This window comes from Quercus lobata, chromosome 4 (genome assembly GCF_001633185.2).
Source record: "Quercus lobata isolate SW786 chromosome 4, ValleyOak3.0 Primary Assembly, whole genome shotgun sequence".
Taxonomy (NCBI): domain Eukaryota; kingdom Viridiplantae; phylum Streptophyta; class Magnoliopsida; order Fagales; family Fagaceae; genus Quercus; species Quercus lobata.
In genome coordinates, this window is record NC_044907.1 from 6,093,685 (window position 1) to 6,113,862 (window position 20,178).

The 20,178-nt window shown below is 36.9% G+C and overlaps 1 pseudogene; it reads left to right on the top strand.

The window, feature by feature from the left end:
- The first annotated feature begins 12,356 nt into the window (after nucleotides 1-12,356).
- Nucleotides 12,357-20,178, top strand: part of LOC115984466 — a 56,518-nt pseudogene continuing 48,696 nt past the window's right edge.

Sequence of the window (20,178 nt, forward strand, 5' to 3'; positions counted from 1 at the left end):
CTTTGTTCTTCTTGTGTTATGTTGATTTCTCACTTGGTTTGATCTAAATGCAGAACAAATTGGAAGCACAAAACAAAACCAGGGGTAAATATCTGAGCCTATTCAAAACCTATTATAAAGAACATTTTGTCTCTATCATGATCTTATTTTCTACCATAGTTTAATGGGCTAGTGCATAACATCAATTTTTTTCATGCAGTTAGATGCATACACAATTTTAGTGGAATCTCTTTGTACATTTTGTGTTATGTTCCCATTGCTTACTGTTACAAACTTGGGAAAAATATCTTTTTTGGCCATTTTCTCTCACTTGAATAACCAGTTCATGGCAATCTTTCGCAATTCCTTGCCACTGTTAAACTTTGGCTAGCTTGAGGATGCAACATGCATCATCATTGGGATTTTATGCTGATATCTTGTGTTATTTGTAGGGAGCGTTTGGAGTGCTGTAGGGATCATCTCTTTTATGATTACTCTTTTACAAGAAGATTAAAGTAGCAAGTGTTGAAAGAGTACGTGGTTAATCTGCAGCTTGTCGTTTGAAATTCCTCTCCATTTGTTCAGATGCTAAGGCTCACTTGGTGTTCTTGTTATTGTTGAAATTGACTTTAGTGTGATGTAGATTTGTTGTAATCTAATTATTGTGTTCTTTCTTGTTTTGGTAGTCTTTAGCTTTTGTTTAAGAGAAAATTGTTGTAAACTCTTTATTCAATATTGGAAGATTTTTACTGGACTAGGTCCTGTGGTTTTCCCCTTCTCATTGAAGGGTTTCCACGTAAAAATTTGGTGTCTTGATTGTGGGTTGTTGCTAGATATTTCTGCTTTGTGTTGATTATTGTGCTTGCCTAATTTTTTTTGAAGTTCTTATTGAATTTGCACAAAGAGAATATATATATAGATACATACATACATACATATATACATATAAATCCATTATGTGCTATTGTATCAATCTGCAATTTTTCCCAATAGAAATAGGGGAGGGATTCATTCTTCAATGGGTAAAGGCTTGAGGTCTACCTTGTGCAAAGCTTGCTTGGGCTACATTCATCTACCATATTTGGATTTAAAGAAATGCAAGAGTCCATAATGATCCTATTCATAGTGAGAAACTGAGAATGGTCATATAGTTGATTTAAAAATGATGTGAGAATTAGAACTAGAACTTACAATGGTTTTAAAAATGTCAATATAGAATAGGGTATTGTTTAGCTATATGGGTCTCTTTGTCTGTTTTAACTTAACTTGGTAGCTTGTCTTTTTGCAGCAAGGGCTGGCTGTTTTTTCTACTGAAATGTAGTGTTCTGTCTTTTGAACTTCATGTAATAATTTTTGTGTTAGTAAAATTTCCTCAGTCATCCAAAAACAGAGGACAAGAAATAGTATCCAAATTGCCTGAGCACTAAGTCAGTTGCAAAAGCTTTATGATGTATATCATGAATCTCAAAAGCTGATTACGAATCTAGAGGCTTATTTTTATTTTTATTTTTTACACTAGAAAATTATTAGACAAGTTGAAATGCATTACACAAATCTGGCTAAATATGCTCTGGCATTGAGTTCAGAAGAAGCACTAAAAATGTCATTGTGATTTAACTAGATTAAGAATTGACTTGCACCAAACATTAGGATTTGCTAGCTGCTTAGCACCATATATACTTTATGAAAGCGGAGTAGAAGGTGATACACCATCTGGTTCTACTAAGCTGGTAAAGCATTTTGTCAAACATGCAAAAAAGCCTTTCAATAGGCGAGGATGATTATATTTGATTGGTGTAAACCGCATAAGAACTGTAAAGTTGTAATTTACAACTATGTGTTTTGTTCGCTTCTATTTCATGCCAAATTTGATTGTAATTATGTTCAATTTTTTGTACCCTGTATTTCATGTGAGATTTATTTGTAAGAGTTTTGTGTGAGAGAGAGAGAGAGTGTGAAGACTTAAGGCAAATTGAAGACTGAAGTGTTTTCGCGGGTAGCTTGCAAGTAAGCATCCCGCGAAGTGATGCATGTGCCCTGCATATAACTAGAATGCGAAGAGTTAGGATAGAATGGAGACAGCTGTGTTTCGCAAGTGTCTCACGGGTAAGGCCTTCCTGTGAGTTACCTCCAAAACATTTTGTTTTGCCAGACTGTCATTTCTGATACATACTTTCTGTGCCTACACTATTTATACCCACATTACCCTAGACATAAACCTTAAGAGTTAGAGATTGTGATACCCACATTTCTCTACACAATTACTTATGGATTTTCCTCAACTCCTACCTCTCCATTTCCATACCATTGAGAGGTTGATAGCCCAAACACTTACCACACCCTTTTAGAGTGTTCAGTGAAGTTTTGGTGCTACTGGGGAAGCATTGGAACACTTACCACACCCTTTTAGAGTGTTCAGTGAGGTTTTGGTGTTGTTGGGAAGCATTGGAAAAAGTCAGGTTTTAGTGGATGCAATCGGGCGGATTGTGGGATCCAGAGAGTTAGACAAGACACGGTTCCTAGAAGCCTTGTTAGAGTATGAGCTTAGAGGGCTTAGATGCATCGGGTAAATTAGGCTTGTAGGGTTTCTTGCTAACCCATGTATCCCAACTGATTGTCTAGTGGATCAATTACCGCTTGGAGGGCGGCAGAGAGGTTTTACGCCGAGTACTTCGATTTCCTCTTCGATAACACATCAACGTGTTATCTTGTGTTTGCATTCTTCTTCCCTACTTTTTTAGCTTTCATATTACTGCCGTGTTATATTGAATATGGCTTAGAGTAGTTTATTTGTTTATTCACTCGCATTTACTCTATTCTGCACTTAATATAAGTTAGAACAAAATCTATAGAGCCGTAATTTTTAATTTGGGGTCTAAACAGTTCTTGTATTTTAACACATTTTTGAGCTTTCAAGAACATTAGTTTAGCTTTTCAGGAAAGTATTTTGTACTTAATTTTTATGCCAAAATGGTAAATTAAGAATTGAATTAATTCCACATTCTAAAAAATTACCATACTGAACAAGTTTAGAACTAGTTGTAGCATTCACGGCTAACCACTTTTGTGGTTTCTCAAAGGAAACCCCATTAGTCAAGAACCTTATAGTTCAGTGCCATTACTTGTTAGATTATCAAAAAGAAGTGCAGCTTAAGGGCCTCATTTCAAAGCCCATGTGCAGAAGTGATTGTCATCTTTTTATGTTTCACGTGATTTACATCCATAACAAATTTTCGTGCTGTATAATGTTTTCTTAGTGATGCAAGAGCAATAGTAATTGATGTTGTTTACAACACTGCAAATGAAAATGTATTAAATAAGCTTCATGCTACCTAAGAAACAGGTCAATTACCATTCTAGCTTCTTCTTTTGTATTATATTATAGCCTTGTTGCTGGGTAATAGTGGTCCTTGTCATGTAATAACCTATCAATTTGAAGAATTCCTATCACCTTGAGTTTGATATGTGCTATCTCGTTACTATAAATGTATATATATTTCATTTCAAGTAAATGTAACCAACAGTTTGACCAATTATTCATTTATTTCTCCAATGCATCAAGCTGCATCTTATTGCCTCTGTTGCCGATGACATGGAATGTAGAATATGTCTTACAGGATTGCTTAAACGGAGAGCTTGTTAGGGTGTGTCCTAACTCGAAGTTTTCTCCTGTTGTTGGATATCACTGGTATGTCTTTTTTTTTTTTTTTTTTTTTTAAATTAATTAATATATATATATATATATATATATATATATAAGCCCGTCTGTGGAACTATTTACTGTAATTACTTGACTTAATTCTAAGTGAAGAAGCATATTCATTTAACTACCATATATGAAGGGTTTTTTGTTTTGTTTTAGTTCTTGTGAATGAAAATTTGGATATTAATCAGATGACCATTGTACTTATTCCCTTTGTTGCTCTCTTTGCAGGTTTGATGGGGATGGGTGTGTGATTTTCTGTTCCCTTATTCAAAAGAGTATTTCTTTAAAGTTTTCTTGAAGAAAGAGTTCAAAGATATAACTTCAGTACCACTATTCCCACTCCAGAATACCATTAATGTTTCTCTACTTTGTGTGTTTAATTTATGGTTGCTTTTTAGTGGCTACTCAACGCCCCATTCTCTACATTATAAAAGTATTTGTGTCACATACTCTGAAGGAAAAAGCATATAACAAAGAAAAAAATGCCAATTGGCTGCTCTATGAAATTTTCCTTAGTCATCATATATGGTGGCTATATGTGCAGTAAACCCTTGTAGTTTATTCTTTAGTTGGCCAAGATCATTTGGATTTTATATGGTGCCTAGTTCTAAGAAATTCACTGAAAATACCATGATTGTTCTGACACAACTGCAGTTTGGCAGTGGAGCCAAATGAACAGTTTTTTTAGTAACTAAAATTACATAATTGAAGTCCTCTAAGAGGTAAAATGATACATTTGTCTTTTTCCCCCTTCCACAATTGAGGTTCCTTCCATTCGATTCATATACTATCTTGACATTAAATGCTGAAGTTTTACTAGTTTAACTACATTGAATTGCCAAATCGAGCCTGCCAATGAGCTCTAACTCAAATGGCACCTCCTCCTCTTGTAAGAGTAAGGTGGAAGGTTAGGTCGTGGTTTCAAGACCCACTATGTGTGTGACTTATCAATCAAAAAACAAACTAGTATAACCAAATCAAGCTTTTTAAGAATGAAAATTTTCCTTATGATATTTCTCTGTGGGGCATGTGTTGAGCCAAAATATCTTATTGAATGCAACTGCCATGCTAACTAGTGAGTTACAAGTTGCCAAGCTAACTATTTAATGCAACTACATTGTCCTATTGTATATGAGTTGTGGTCTATGGTGTTCACCTTGTTTGGTATCTACTGGGCGATGCCTAAGATTGGTTGAGCTCCTTGCATGTTGGCAAGGAAATTTTGGTCATCATCGTAATGGTGTAATTTGGATGTTTGATGTGGTGCATATGGCAGGAGAGAAACAACCGGTGTTTTAAAGATTCTGAAAGGACTATAGCTGATTTAAAACTTTTTTCTTTAAAACTCTATCGAATTGGATGTCCATCATAGAAAATCATTCTATTTTTTCGATCTATGATTTAATGGATGCTTGTAATTTATGTATTTGATTATTTTGGTCCCCTGCTGTACACTTCCCGTATACTTGGGTGACTCATTATTATGTCTTAGAATAAAATTTTCTTTACTTAAATATAAAAAATAAAAACAAAATAAAAACTAGTGAGTTACAAGTGTTTATGATTTCGAATAATACCTGTTCTTAAGAGTGAAAAATAATCATGGTGTAATCAAAACAACTTTGAACATGTTGGTGAAATGTTCAATCATCAAGATTCAAAAGAAGATGATTAGCTTGTTCTTCTTCTTTATGATCCCTTGGCAAGCTTAGGTGTCACTCTATTAGTGAAGGGCGAAAGGAAACTTGATTGTAATTTACCCATGTTATTTTGCTATTTTCAAGGTGTTTGTTAAACTATTTAGTCTTGTATTTTGGTTGATTTTGGTGAGTCGTGTGTCTGTTTGATCAGTAGACAGCAGTTGATTGTTTATAACCATCCTCATGGGCGGAGCCATGTTGAAGGGTGGGGGGCCATGGCCTCCCCAAAATTTTGAAATTTTTAAAAAAATATATATATATATATATATAATTATTTTAATGTTTTCAAAATTTAGTCTACAAAAACAAGAGTTGGTCCCCACTAAGTATTTGAATTAGTCCAATGATGCTTTAAAAAAAAAATTGGTCTAATAATTATAGAGACAACTTTATTTTTCACAATTTTATTTTTTATTGTAAAATGTGCTTTTATATTTGTTAAATATTTGAAAAAGTTTGGCACCAAACATGTTTGAATTTATCTTTTTCAATCTGTTATATGGCGATTAACAAGTCATTGACTCATTAAAAAATTATTGTCATTAAAACTACACATGAAATGTCTCTTTAGTTGCCACATAATGGGTCAAAGCAAAATAGTTTCAAATATGTTTGGAGCTTAATTTGTTCCTCCAAGTTTTGGATCATTCTTGTTTTTGAAAATTACATTAGTTCTGTAAGTTTTTAGACCTCTTAAAATCACAATCAGATTAACCTAGGTAATTAGCCAAGTGATTACTTAATCAAATTAATAAAACTAGATTAACACAAATATATCATATCAATGTATAGCAGTAGAAAATAAAAAACACAACGATATGATAACCCAGGAAAACCAAACTAGTAAAAAACCTGGGGAGGATTTAACCTAACTATCCTCAAGGTAAAAAGCAAATCCACTAGAAAGAATCGAAGTTTTACAATAACGACTTAGACCACTAACATCTTATTGCTACCCACCAGTAGAAATTTACTGACACGACCACGTGCAAGCTCCGAGCCCACAGACTCCTTCTTTCTTTGGCCTTTGCAAAACACAAACACCTACATTTGTGACTTTGAGATCCCACTCAAAGGTTTAGCAACACAAACTCTCCTGTTTGTGACTCCAAAACCACCTTTAAAGGTTTAGATCATCAGCACCTTTGATGACTAGAGAAGGCAGCAACTTCTACAATACTGGATCTTGAGATTCTTCAAGTAATAACACCGGTAGAAGACATAAGAGAGCATTTTAGGAACAAAACCCTAAATACAAAAGAGACACTCTTTTCTCTCTCTAAAAAGCCTTATAAAAACGTGCATAGAGTTTCCTTTATATATTGGGAGAAGTAGATTTGAAACCCTAATCCTTAATAAGCTTGAACTGCTGTTTGAGCTTAATTAAAATTCTGCAGATATGACTTTCAATTGATCGAGCCTATCTTTCGATCGATCGAACTAGACAGATTATGAAATCTTCTTCTTGCAGCTTGTATGTTCTTGAATCTTGACTTGAATCACCTTGAGTATTGTCTAATAATACCTATAGACTCTAAGATCTATATCTAGACAAGTTTGTGTTCACGATTTGCCAATTGTTCTAAACTTTTAGAACCTAACTAGTTCAATTGAATAATTTTACTTACATTATTATAAAATTTGATAATTTTTATAGAAAATGAAACTTTTTAAGAATTTCACTATGAAAATTGTGAAAATGTATTTTATTAATTTTATGAAAGATAGCCATCAAACATAATTTTGATTGAAAATATTAAGCACTTTTTTTGTTAGGTGTGTGTATATATATAACTAGGTTCATGAATGTTAGTTTGTCCAATGCTAGACTGTTAAAGCAAGAAGGGATTAGGTGATATCTTTAACATTTTCAGCATGATTCATGGTTTGCGCATCAAAGATGGGAAAGCAACCTATGTCTCCTGTGAAGATTTTCTTAATGGATTGTAAAGTGCAATCTCAGTATTAAGAGTAATCTAAACTGAGACTAATATCTGTTTGTGTGAAGAGAAAATATTCAGAGAAAAGGATGTAACAGAAAAGAGAAAAGAAAAGAGAGAGAGAGAGAGAGAGAGAGAAGAGAATGAGAGAAAATGAATTTTCTTTTCTTGATTGATCTTCTGAGAGTACAATCATATATATATATAATGTAATCTGCCTATGGTGTTGAGTAACAGAATTGATCCTGATCATCCGGATCAATCTCCGTGAATTTAGGAGAGCTAACGAACTCTAACTGACAGAGGTTTCGCGCCATTGTATTTAAAATCTGTTCCAAGCTTTAAACGACACCGTTTCTGGCTGCTGAAGCTTAAATAACAAACATACACGAAACGGTGCGTTGAGCTTATGTTATATTAGTGAAACGGTGCGTTGCAGCTGGATGTAAACCAACGGTCATCCCCAATTCAATCATCTTCAACCTTGCGCCTATGATGCAGTCAATCCAGAACTGAGATACAAATCAGCTATTTGGAATTTCCTTTAGCTTCTCTGAAGTTGAATTACTACGATCATTAACATCCCCCCTCAAACTTTTGGGGGAGTTTTCCAACAGAAGTTTGTGCCGTTGAAGAAGAAAAGAAGGAGACGGTAAAGGTTTGGTAAATATGTCAGCAAGGTTGTCCTTGCCAGAGACAAAACGCACACACAAGTCACGACGTAACACCTTCTCACGAACATAGTGGTAGTCCACTTCGATGTGTTTGGTGCGTGAGTGGAAAACAGGGTTCGCAGAGAGAGCAATGGCGGAAGCATTATCACACCAAAGGACAGGAACATGAGAGAGAAAAAGTCTCAATTCTTTGAAGAGAATTCGTAGCCAAGACATTTCTGCAGCAGTAGTGGCCAAGGCACGATACTCTGCCTCCGTGGAAGAACGAGCAACAGTGGTCTGTTTCTTAGATGACCAAGAAATGGGAGAAGCACCAAGAAACACCAGGAGGCCAGTGGTAGAACGACGATCAAAAGGATCGCCAGCCCAGTCTGCATCTGAGAAAGCTGTGAGAGTTAAAGGACCAGGGGAGAGGAAGATGCCATGATAAAGAGTGCCACGAAGGTATCTGAGAACCCTCTTAGCAGCCTCAAGATGAGCAGTAGTAGGAGTGCACATGAATTGACATAGCTGGTGCACACTGAAAGCAAGGTCTGGGCGTGTGAAAGTCAGATACTGAAGAGCCCCAACCAAGCTTCTATACTCAGTAGGGTCAGAAAGAGCAACACCATCATGTGGAAGTAACCGTGTAGAAGGGCAGCAAGGAGTCTTTGTGGGTTTTGAATTTTCCATGTGAAAACGATGGAGAATATCAGAAGCATACTTGGTCTGTGTAAGATGAAGACCAACTGGAGTTCTAGAAATCTGGACTCCCAAGAAATAGTTTAAATCCCCAAGATCCTTAAGCTCAAAGACAGCACTGAGAGCAGCAACAAGAGAAGCAACATGCTTGGAATTGTTCCCTGTGAGAATTATATCATCTACATAAAGAAGAAGGTAGATGATAGAATCCTTGGATTGAAAAATGAACAAGGAACTGTCAGCAAAGGAAGCCTGAAATCCCAGATGAATCAAGTGAAAAGTGAACCTCTCAAACCAAGCCCTTGGTGCCTGTTTGAGACCATAAAGGGATTTGTGCAACTTGCAGACATGTGTAGGGTGAGCTGCATCAATGTATCCTGGAGGTTGCTGCATGTAGACATCTTCCTTGAGATGGCCATGGAGGAAAGCATTCGAGACATCAAGCTGCTTTAATGGCCAATTACAACTGACAGCAATAGCAAGAACTAGTCTCACAGTAGCAGGCTTGACCACTGGACTGAAGGTTTCTGAGAAATCAACACCAGCTTGTTGATGAAATCCTTTGGCAACTAGTCTTGCCTTGTAGCGAGCAATAGTACCATCACTATGAAGTTTGATCTTAAACACCCACTTACAACCCACTAGATTAGCATGTGGGGGAGCAGGGACCAAGGACCAGGTCTGCTGCCTCTGTAAGGCTTGAAACTCTGCATCCATAGCTTCACACCAAACTGGATACTTGGATGCAATTCTGTAAGATGGTGGCTCAGAATGTGTGTAGTCCAACACAGCTTTATAACAAAGCTTAGGATTAGGCTTAACAATGCCACTCTTGGATCTTGTCTGCATTGGATGTGGGACAGGAACAGTGGGAGCAGTGGATGAATGGGAGATAGAAGATGGAATAGGGGAAGGGACAGTGATAGGCACATCTGGATCAGTGGAGGGAGGAATAGAGGTGAGGGTATTTGGAAGGATAGAGTCAGAATTTGGGGTGACTATAGGAGCAGATGATTGGGAAGTGAGAACATCAGCTGCATTAGGACTAATGGAAGCTTGTGGTGTAGGAGTGGTAAGGGGGTTATATGGACCTAAGAGTGAAGGTTGATTAGAGGCATGGAGATAGAGAAGATTGGACAACCAGAGAGCATTTGAAATATTAGAAATTGGGGAAGCAGATTGACTAATGGAAGGTGTAGGTTTAGAGGAAGGAAACTTTGACTCATTAAATAGGACATGCCTAGAGGTATATATGTGATGAGAGGAAGGATCAAGACACAAATATCCTTTAGAACTGGTGGAATAACCAATGAAGATACACTCCTTGGTTCTGTGATCAAGTTTATGACTGGAATAAGGTCTAAGATGAGGATAGCAAGCACAACCAAAGACCTTGAGCTGTGTTAGGTCAAGGGAAGCAGAATACAACATAGACCAGGGAGACACAAAGTTAAGAATAGAAGTGGGAAGCAAGTTTATCAAGAAAGTGGCAGTAAGAAGAGCATAGGACCAAAAGGAAGTAGACATAGAAGCTTGAGATAGAAGAGTGATTGTGGTTTCAATGAGGTGCCTGTGTTTCCTTTCAACAAGACCATTCTGCTGAGGTGTGTAAGGACAAGAGAGCTGATGGATGATGCCATGTTGGGACAAAAAAGACTTAAACTCAGTAGATGTATATTCTCCACCTCCATCAGACCTGAAGGTTCTTATTTTGGTGGAGAATTGAGTTTCAACAAAGGCTTTGAATAGCTGAAACTTGGAAAATACCTCAGATTTGTATTTAAGGGGATATAACCAGGTGAATCTTGTAAAATGATCAACAAAAATTACATAATATCGAAAGCCATTGACAGATGTGACAGGGGCAGGACCCCATACATCAGAATGCACAAGTTCAAAAGGAAATGAAGCAACAAAGTGAGACTTAGGAAAATGTAAATTGTGCATTTTGCCATACAAACAATGAGTACAAGTTTGAATCAGATTTGTACACTTATTTATGACAGACCTAGCATTAGGAAACACATATTTGAGAACTTGATCATGTGGATGACCAAGTCTCATGTGCCACAGTGACTTATTGAAAGCAACAGACTTAGACACATTGTTACAAACTTTGGAATCTTGATTACAGAGATTGGAAGACAAATGAAGTTGTGTAGCTTTATGAGGATAGATGGGGTAAACTCCATCTTTACTCTTGCCTTGGTATAGAACCTTCCCCGTGGCCAAAGCCTGAATGGACAGAATGTTTTTATCAAAATAACACCAGCAATTGTTATCTTGACAGATTTTATGGACAGAAGCAAGATTTGAGGAAATAGAAGGGACTCTAAGGACATTATGTAAGTGAAGATTGGAGTAAGATGAAGGAATTAGAGAATTACCTATGTGTGTAATTGGTAAGTTCTGTCCATTGCCCACTGTGAGATGATCCTGACCTCCATATGGCTGAGGAAAACTGAGTTGATTAAGATTTGCAGTCACATGATCAGTTGCAGCACTGTCTGCAAGCCATGGTTGCTCTTGTGCAAGGCAAGCATTGGATGCTGTGGCCATAGCAACAAGTTTGGTTGGAGGATGCTTGCCTTGATAGGCATAGTCCATCCTGTGATAACAGTCTAGAGCAGTATGTCCCAGCTTGTTGCAGATTTGGCACATAGGCCTGTCTGATCTTGGAGCAGAAGAGCTTGAACTTGATTGATGAGATTGGAAGGGACTGAAGTGATTATAATGAGATGATTGACTACCTGCATTTCTTCCTCCTCTTCCACCTCTATTGTTATAACTTCCTCTGCCTCTCCCTCTATTATTGTGATTGAAATTTCCACCTGAGTGATTGAAGCTACCCCCTGACTGATTGAAGTTACCACCAGGCCTTGGAGTAGCAGTAGCAGCTAGTGCAAACATTGAATCTTTAGTATCTAACCCTTCATTGAGAGATTCTTCTTCTCCATTGAGCATAGTTGACAATTCATCAAAGCTTAATGGTGTGCTTCTGGTCCTTATTGCTGACCTGAAAGCATTGTACTCCTTTGGTAATCCCTTGAGTGTTATATGAAGTAACTCCTCATCATCCAAAATTACTCCAACTGCCAGTAGTTTATCCCTCACAACTTTGATTTTCCTCAAGTAAGCATCCACAGAATCAGCACCTTTCTTAAGGTTGTGAAGTTCTCCCTTTAGGTTCATCACATGAGACCTAGAGACTGAAGAGAACCTATTTTCCAGAACCTTCCAAACTTCCAATGCAGAAGTACATCCAACAGTGAGAGACAAAATTGATGGTGAGAGAGTGGAGCTGATGAAAGTCAGTAAGGCTTTCTCTTTAGACCTCCAGATTGTATATTCTGGATTTACAACTGCAGTGTAAGCTCCATTAAGATCCTTAAGAAACTTCTCTGGAGCCAATTGTGGCTCTTCAATCACTTCATACAGAGAATAAGTTTCTAGAATCATTGTAATCTGATGTTTCCACACAATATAGTTGGTATTATCCAACTTGACTGTCATCATATTTGACATATTCGAGAGAAGGAGAAGTGGTTGATTCATCACATTCATTGAAGAACCAGCAAATGTAGATGAGCTTGTTCCTGTGGAAGAAGACGATGCAGCTGTTGAATTTGTGGCTGCCATTCTTGAGTTCTGTACAGGAATCTCAGGCTCTGATACCATGAAGATTTTCTTAATGGATTGTAAAGTGCAATCTCAGTATTAAGAGTAATCTAAACTGAGATTAATATCTGTTTGTGTGAAGAGAAAATATTCAGAGAAAAGGATGAGAAAAGAGAAAAGAAAAGAGAGAGAGAGAGAGAGAGAGAGAGAGAGAAGAGAATGAGAGAAAATGAATTTTCTTTTCTTGATTGATCTTCTGAGAGTACAATCATATATATATATATATATAATGTAATCTGCCTATGGTGTTGAGTAACAGAATTGATCCTGATCATTCGGATCAATCTCCGTGAATTTAGGAGAGCTAACGAACTCTAACTGACAGAGGTTTCGCGCCATTGTATTTAAAATCTGTTCCAAGCTTTAAACGACACCGTTTCTGGCTGCTGAAGCTTAAATAACAAACATACACGAAACGGTGCGTTGAGCTTATGTTATATTAGTGAAACGGTGCGTTGCAGCTGGATGTAAACCAACGGTCATCCCCAATTCAATCATCTTCAACCTTGCGCCTATGATGCAGTCAATCCAGAACTGAGATACAAATCAGCTATTTGGAATTTCCTTTAGCTTCTCTGAAGTTGAATTACTACGATCATTAACATCCTGCTATGTAAGGACATCTTGCATCGAACAAGAAGAGTATTTTGGAGGTGGTAAATTTATGAAGGTATACCAGTATGCTGTGGTTTCTTTTTTCTTATTTTTATTTCTGGTATGTTCATTTGCATGGTTAACGTCAATAGGATATGCCCCCTTTTTTAGTTACGCGTTTTGCCTCTGCATAATTAAAAATCTTGAATAGATAATTATCAGTTGTATATGTTTGATTTGTTGGTCCTGTTGTATACATATTTTTTTCCTTTTTAAGTGTCATTGATTGGAGATCTTAAAGGGCTGTTTGGATTATTCATGGTGAACATGCAATTACTGAGAGCAAAATTGAAAGTATTAGATGTCTCATACGGATATGGAACAGGTTAGTTAGTCTAGTATGCAAAGTTTGCTCAAAGGAAAATAAATCTGCCGAAATTGTGCACAGAATTTATAGTTGAGTTCAAAAACATTATCCCATATATAATTTTGCTTAATTTTCTGGTTGCTTGGGCTCTTCTTTGTTGGGTAATAGTGCGTGTATAGTTCTTCTATCCATCAAGTCCCCATATATAATCCCCATATATTAGGATGCAGGCGAGATGTTTACATTTGGCTATTCACAAACACCACCATATATCACCTACAGAGTAAATTCCAAGGATGGTTTCATGTATGACCCAGTACTAATAACAATATCAGACCCCATCATGATGCATGACTAAAAGTTGCAATGAGGGATACAGGGTTGAGAAAATTGCCAGGATGTAGCTTGATTGAGGTCAACGATTCTGTTGTTGAGTTTTGTTCCTTAGATGAGAGGCACTCTGAGAGAGAGGAAATCTATAGAGCCTTGAGGGGGTTGACTAAATCGTTAAGATCATTTGAATATCTACCAGACCTGATGGAACTTGAGCAGGGAGGTTAAAGAGAACGGAGGGTCAAGGCAAACACTTTTTGAAGTTTTAATTAACTTAACACTTAAAAATTAAATTTCTCATTTCTTGATTCTCTTAGTCCCATTTGGGATTAAATTTCTATTTTGTTGAATATAGAGTTCCTTAAATGAATTCTTTTGCTTTGAAAATCTTGATTGGTTGATATATGTGGACATGTATGTTTCCTAGGTTTTAATGATAGAAAAATTGTTCTCTCTAACTGTAGTTTCTCTCTAAATTTATCACCGTTTATTTTATTTTATGTACATATTCATCAACTTTGATCGGGAATAATAGACACTGGTATTCACCACATTGAGGTCCACCATTCACATGGTGCGTGATTCTTATTAGTTTCCTATGAATGAGCACGATAGTCTTCATTCGATCATGTAAGATTGTAAATGGTAAATGAGCCGAGTCAAGTTGAGTATTACAAATTCAAAATTAATTATTTAAGCCGATGATTGTGATATTGTATGTCTGGTTGATGTTTTATGTATAAAACATTTATAACCTGTGTACATAGAAGCTGAATGATATATATATATGTGTGTGTGTGTGTGTGCGCGCGCTCTAGATCTTGAGAGGAATTTTTTTTTTTGGTGAGGCTTAAATATTTTTTCCGTCTCTAAAATTTGCAATTTTTTTTTTTTTGCCGCTGTTTTTGGTTGATAAATATTTTAAAGATATTCTTTCAATAGTTTGGTGATGATAAAATAATATTTTACAAATTTATAGTTGTAACATCAATAATTTAGAAAATAAAAAATAAATCTTAGAATTAAAAAAATTATATTTAAATGGCTAAAGATAAATATGAATGAAATGATCAACAATATTATCCAAGTGAATTTAAAGAATTAAAATAAATAATTGATCAAATTTAGTGTCTATTTAATTAGGTGCCACATAATTTTTGGTAGCTTCTATTAGGGATGGCCATGGGGTGGGGCGGGGCCGAAGGATGGGGTCTTTGTCTCCGCCCCTCATGGTTTTGTCTTGCCCTATCCCCACCCCACCCCGCATGACGGGGGGAACTTTCTAACTTCATCCCCGCTCCTTGGGGTCCCGCGAAGCCCCGCCTCACCCCTAAAACTCTACTTTTTGTTAATTCGCCTTACAACTAATACATTTTTTTTTTAATGAAACCTATTTCATTAATAAAAATATACTTGAAATTACAACTAAATTTATCCCATCAAATTAAATCAATTTTTAGAAAAAAAAAAATTGAATAATATATCCAAGCGTTTAACAAGATAATTACAAAAAAATCTCATAGTATAACACATAACAAAATAAAAGCCCAGAACCACATTGGGTAGAATAAAATAAGCTAATATTGATATATTTGTTTAAATAGTAGGGTTTTAGGGTATGAAAAAATTACAATTATAACCCTTAGCAACGCAGGGCAGGGCGAGGCAGGTTTAAAAAGTCTAAACCCATCCCCACCCTGTCCCGTGGTGCGGGGCTAAAATCTTACCGCATCCCCGCCTCACCACCTTTACAGGGCGGGGAAACCCGCGTGGGGCGAAGCAGGGAAGGGCGGATTAAGCGGGGCAGGGCAAAATTGCCATCCCTAACTTCTATACTTAGAATGTTTCAAAAGACATAATTTTTTGTTGATTTTATACTAAATATTGTTGACACCCTATTTTGCAACCCGTATTTAACCTCACATGGAAGGTAAAAGGGTAATTTCACATTGAAAATATACATCTTGATTCTGGTCATTAGATCCTTAATCTCATTTCACCAAAGTGATCTTGATGTTGTAACGATTAAATCGACTAATCATGAGCCCTAATTGGACCATTAGATTGAATGTTATCATCAAATCAAGTTTTAATGGCTGAGATGCACAATCACAAATTGAGTCCGACTATATGTGATTATTAACAATTGATTTCAATTGGTTATAAGTATAATTAATTTGAGATCGATGATGTGTCATAATTTGATTGGTTAGGACTACATTTTATGTTAGGGTTGCACACACCTAATTAACTAGATAGTTAAACATTAATTATTCAATGAGTAATTTGTGCAATTATCTTTTAATTAGAGTAAATTTGGAACCAATTAAGTCTGAAATGGGAGTGATTGGAGCCATTTAATGTTAATTGGGAGCTAATTTGGAACCTATTAGTGTTAATTGTGTTAAACCATTTTCTAACAAATGACATCTGCTCACCATTTCATCGATATCTTTCAGAATATTTTGAATCTGTGAATGAGGTTAATTTTTCCAGAAACTAAACATCCGGGGCTTCAATTTGAGCATAAGAATGAGACAATTCCGATCAGAATTGAGACAGATATGATTTTTCAAAATTGACTCTATAGGCTGTTACAACAGCTATGAGAAAACCGAATTTTGGCTTGCTCCTCACTCCTACCAATCTTTCCATTTAATGCACCAGATTTCCCCCAAGGCTAAAATGAGGTCTAAGTTCATGATTCTTTGTCAACCCTCATTAAATGGCCTTCCATTCATATTTCCTCTACCACTACTGTATAAACCCCCCATCTCCTTCATTCCAGGACAAAAAAAAAAATCCCCCTCTCTTCTCTTTTCTTGAGTTCTAGTGAAGTTGAGTAGTCTTGTCATATCTTGGTCTTCTTGAGACTCAAGGTATTGAGTGAGACTCACTCTCCCTCTCCTAGCTTTTCTTTTCCTCCACCCTTAGAACCTCCATCAAAAATCCCCTCCTCCATTATATGGATCTTGCATGAGGGTATAATCCCCTTCCCTAACTGTTTTTTTATATTACTATGATGAGAATTTAATATTAAAGCATGATAATTCTCTTGAATATGTTTGAATTTTCTTAATTGTTCTTATGTGTTCTTCACATGTTCTTAGTTGTTCATCACATGTTCATGCATATCATTAGATTTAATCTTAAATCCACATCAAAAATATGAAAAACATGTTTGTTTAGTAATTCTTTCAAATCCTTGAATCTAGGTTATCACTATCCACACACATTCACTAGAGTTTATTTTTCAATCCAAATGTCATGCTTAATAAATTGAATACATTCACTAGAGTTTATTTTTCAATCCAAATGTCATGCTTAATAAATTGAATTAGAGTTTATCACATGCACACACATTAAATTCAACATACAAATTGATTGACATATTAGATGATGTGATATGAATGTTGGCCACCATAATCTAGAAGATCGGTTTCACCGAGCAAGGTGGGTGCCTAACTCCTTCCCACCTTGTAACATAGCCTTCGAGCTTAGATCAAGGGTTAGTAGATCAAATGCTTATCCATGTAATTTTTTATTTTTAGATTATAACTAGGAAATAAAGCCATGTACTTTATCTTAGATTGTATCTAGGATCAAAGCCATGTAATTTTCCTATATCAATGTAAATTCAATTTCAAATTAATAAAATGAAGAATTTTTCATTCATGGTTTTCTTATTTTTTCAATAATTAAAAAAGTGGCGACTCCATTGTAAAACCCTTAATCTAAAGGGAAAAATATAACTAGTCGAACCTCCCTTTTGAGATGTAATAACACGACTCCACCCATTCACATGGGTTTGGCCCAACATTCCATAAAAACGGGCCGGGGGCGCGGTCTCTCGCAAATATATGACAAATAACTAAAACCTATCTTTAATAAATAAATAACTAGATTTGTTGAAAAAGTTTTTAGTAAAGTCACAACAAATCTCAGAGTTGTTGACTGAATTTTGCCCTTTTCATATGTGAATAATTCATGTTGAGATGTTTTACATAGTCACATTACACTTATGATTTTTATCTTATGATTATTAGCAAGGGTAAAATTTAGGAGTAAATTGTAATACATTAAGTCTCCAAATGAGAAGAAAATTCATTGAAAGAGCTGGAGTGCCTTATCCAAACCAAAAAAGGAAGGAGGGATGGGATTGCTCCAAGACCAAGGCTCTTTGCAGTATGAGTGCTTTAAAGCACGTTATTTCCCACGGTGTAGTTTCCTTGAAGCTTTAGATGTGCATAATAGCTCACGTGTATGGAAGAGTTTAATGGCTGCTCAACCTATCTTAAAATAAGGGTGTTGTTGGCGAGTTGGAGATGAGGCTTCCATACGGGTCACCAAGGATAAGTGGATACTTAATCACCCAACAAATAAGTGTTGGGCTTTGTGGAGCCTAGTTTTTTGTTTGATCCGGTTCAACGACCTGACCCGACTCAAATAATATTGCGTGGTTTTTAATGGAATATTTACTGAGGCTTAGTTTGTGGAGAGAAAGCTTGGGCTGATAGGCCCAAGCTAGAGCGCTCATGGACAAGCCTCTTGGGGGTTCGGGGGCAATACCCCGAGAAATTTTTTTTGGCCCGTTTAGCCTATTGTGGAACCGACTTTGGTGATTAGGGTTATTATTGTGAGTCGGTTGCCATGTTTATATAGGGTGAAAAAATCTTGTAGCCGCACTCTTGTATTTTCTTCTTCCCTGATAACAGTGAAATCCCTACAACTTCGTGGACGTAGGCAAATTGCCGAACCACGTAAATATTGTCTTGTGCGTGTGATTGTTTTTTTTTTTTTTGACGTGTGTTTTCTCTATTTTTGTTTCTCACAGGTTGGAATTTCGGTGAAATTCCCTACAATAAGGTTCTTCATCCACCATTGGAGGAGGTGTGGGAATGGCAGGTGGCTGACCTCATTGACTGGAGGAGCAAGATATGGGACCGGGAATTTATTGAAGCTAACTTTCATAGGGAGGATGCGAAAGCAATCTTAAGCATGCCTTTGAGCCATAGAAATGCCTCTGATCTGCTCATGTGGCTGCATTCGAAAAATGGAGAATATACTGTGAGATCGGGGTATCACATTGCTAGAGGGATAGCAAGAAAAGAGGGTGGTATGGAGGAGTGCTCTAGGGACTTATATGGAAGCTCGGTCTGGAGGCATTTGTGGAAACTACAACTTCCAGACAAAATAAAAGTCTTTGGGTGGAGGGCCTGCTAAAACGTGCTACCAACTAGAGAGAATCTGGCTCGGCGCAGAGTGATTATGGATGACGGCTGTGAGTGCTGTAAAGGGAACTTAGAATCTGTATTTCATGTTCTATGGCAGTGCGGGGTGGGGCAAGATATATGGGCTGGAAGCTTGAGGAGGTTGCAAAAGGCTAATATTGGGCAAACGGATTTCATGCAGCTAGTGGTGGATTTGATCCTCAATCTGCCCAGTGAAGAGCAAGAATTATTTTGGGTTCAGTGTTGGATAATCTGGAACCAACGTAACTCGGTGCTGCATGGAGGTAAATTATAGAACCCAACACTCTTGAACAAACGTGCAAGAGAGTATTTGGATGAATTCAAGGGATCGCAGACTCAGTTGGCTATTTCGACAAATCCGAGATCGGTGCAGGTTTGGAGACCTCCCACACGATCGGTGTATAAACTTAACTTCGATGTGGCGGTCTTTGCTAGTACGATCATCAGGTGTGGGTGTTATTGTTAGAAATAGCTTAGGGGAGGTGATGGCTGGCCTATCTGCTCGTGGTCCGGCAGTGGCAAACAGTGAAGAAGCAAAGCGTTAGCGTGTCGGAAAGCGGTTGAGTTTGCCATGGATGTAGGGTTCACGGACCTGGTGATTAAGGGGGATAATGCAGCGGTGATGAAGGCTATTGCTTCTCCACGTTTGGATAGATCAAGGCTAGGACACATATACGATGACATCCACATGCTAGCTGCTGGGTTTAGAAGTTGCACTATTGGATGTGTTAAGAGGAGTGCCAATTCCATGGCTCATAGCCTTGCGCGTTATGCTAGTCATTTAGATGAGGAACTTGTATGGCTTGAGGAATCCCCAACCCCAGCCCTTGACGCCTTGTACTTGGATGCTGGTTTATTGAATGATGAATGAATTCCTGGTTTTCTTTCAAAAAAAGAAAAGTCTCCAAATGTGGATGTTGTTGTCTCACATAGTCATGGAAACCCCCTCCTAGAAACTTTATAAAACTAAATGTGGTTGTTGTTGTCTCACATAGTCACATGATTTCACCTCTTTAACTGTGGTGGTCAAAAATGCAATTGCTAAGCTGTTAAAGGTTTGGACCAAGATTTATGACTTATGCACTCCTGTTGAAGCTAAAGCAATTGTAATTTTTGGGCTTTGGAGTTTAAACTTGCCTAGGTCTGAAAATTGGTGCAATGTCATAGTGGGAAGGGATACAAAAGTATGTTTTGATATTCTGATTAGAGAAGAAGAACCAAGTGATTTAGTCTATTTTTACTATCATGAGTAATGCTTTAGATTTAAGTTTGCA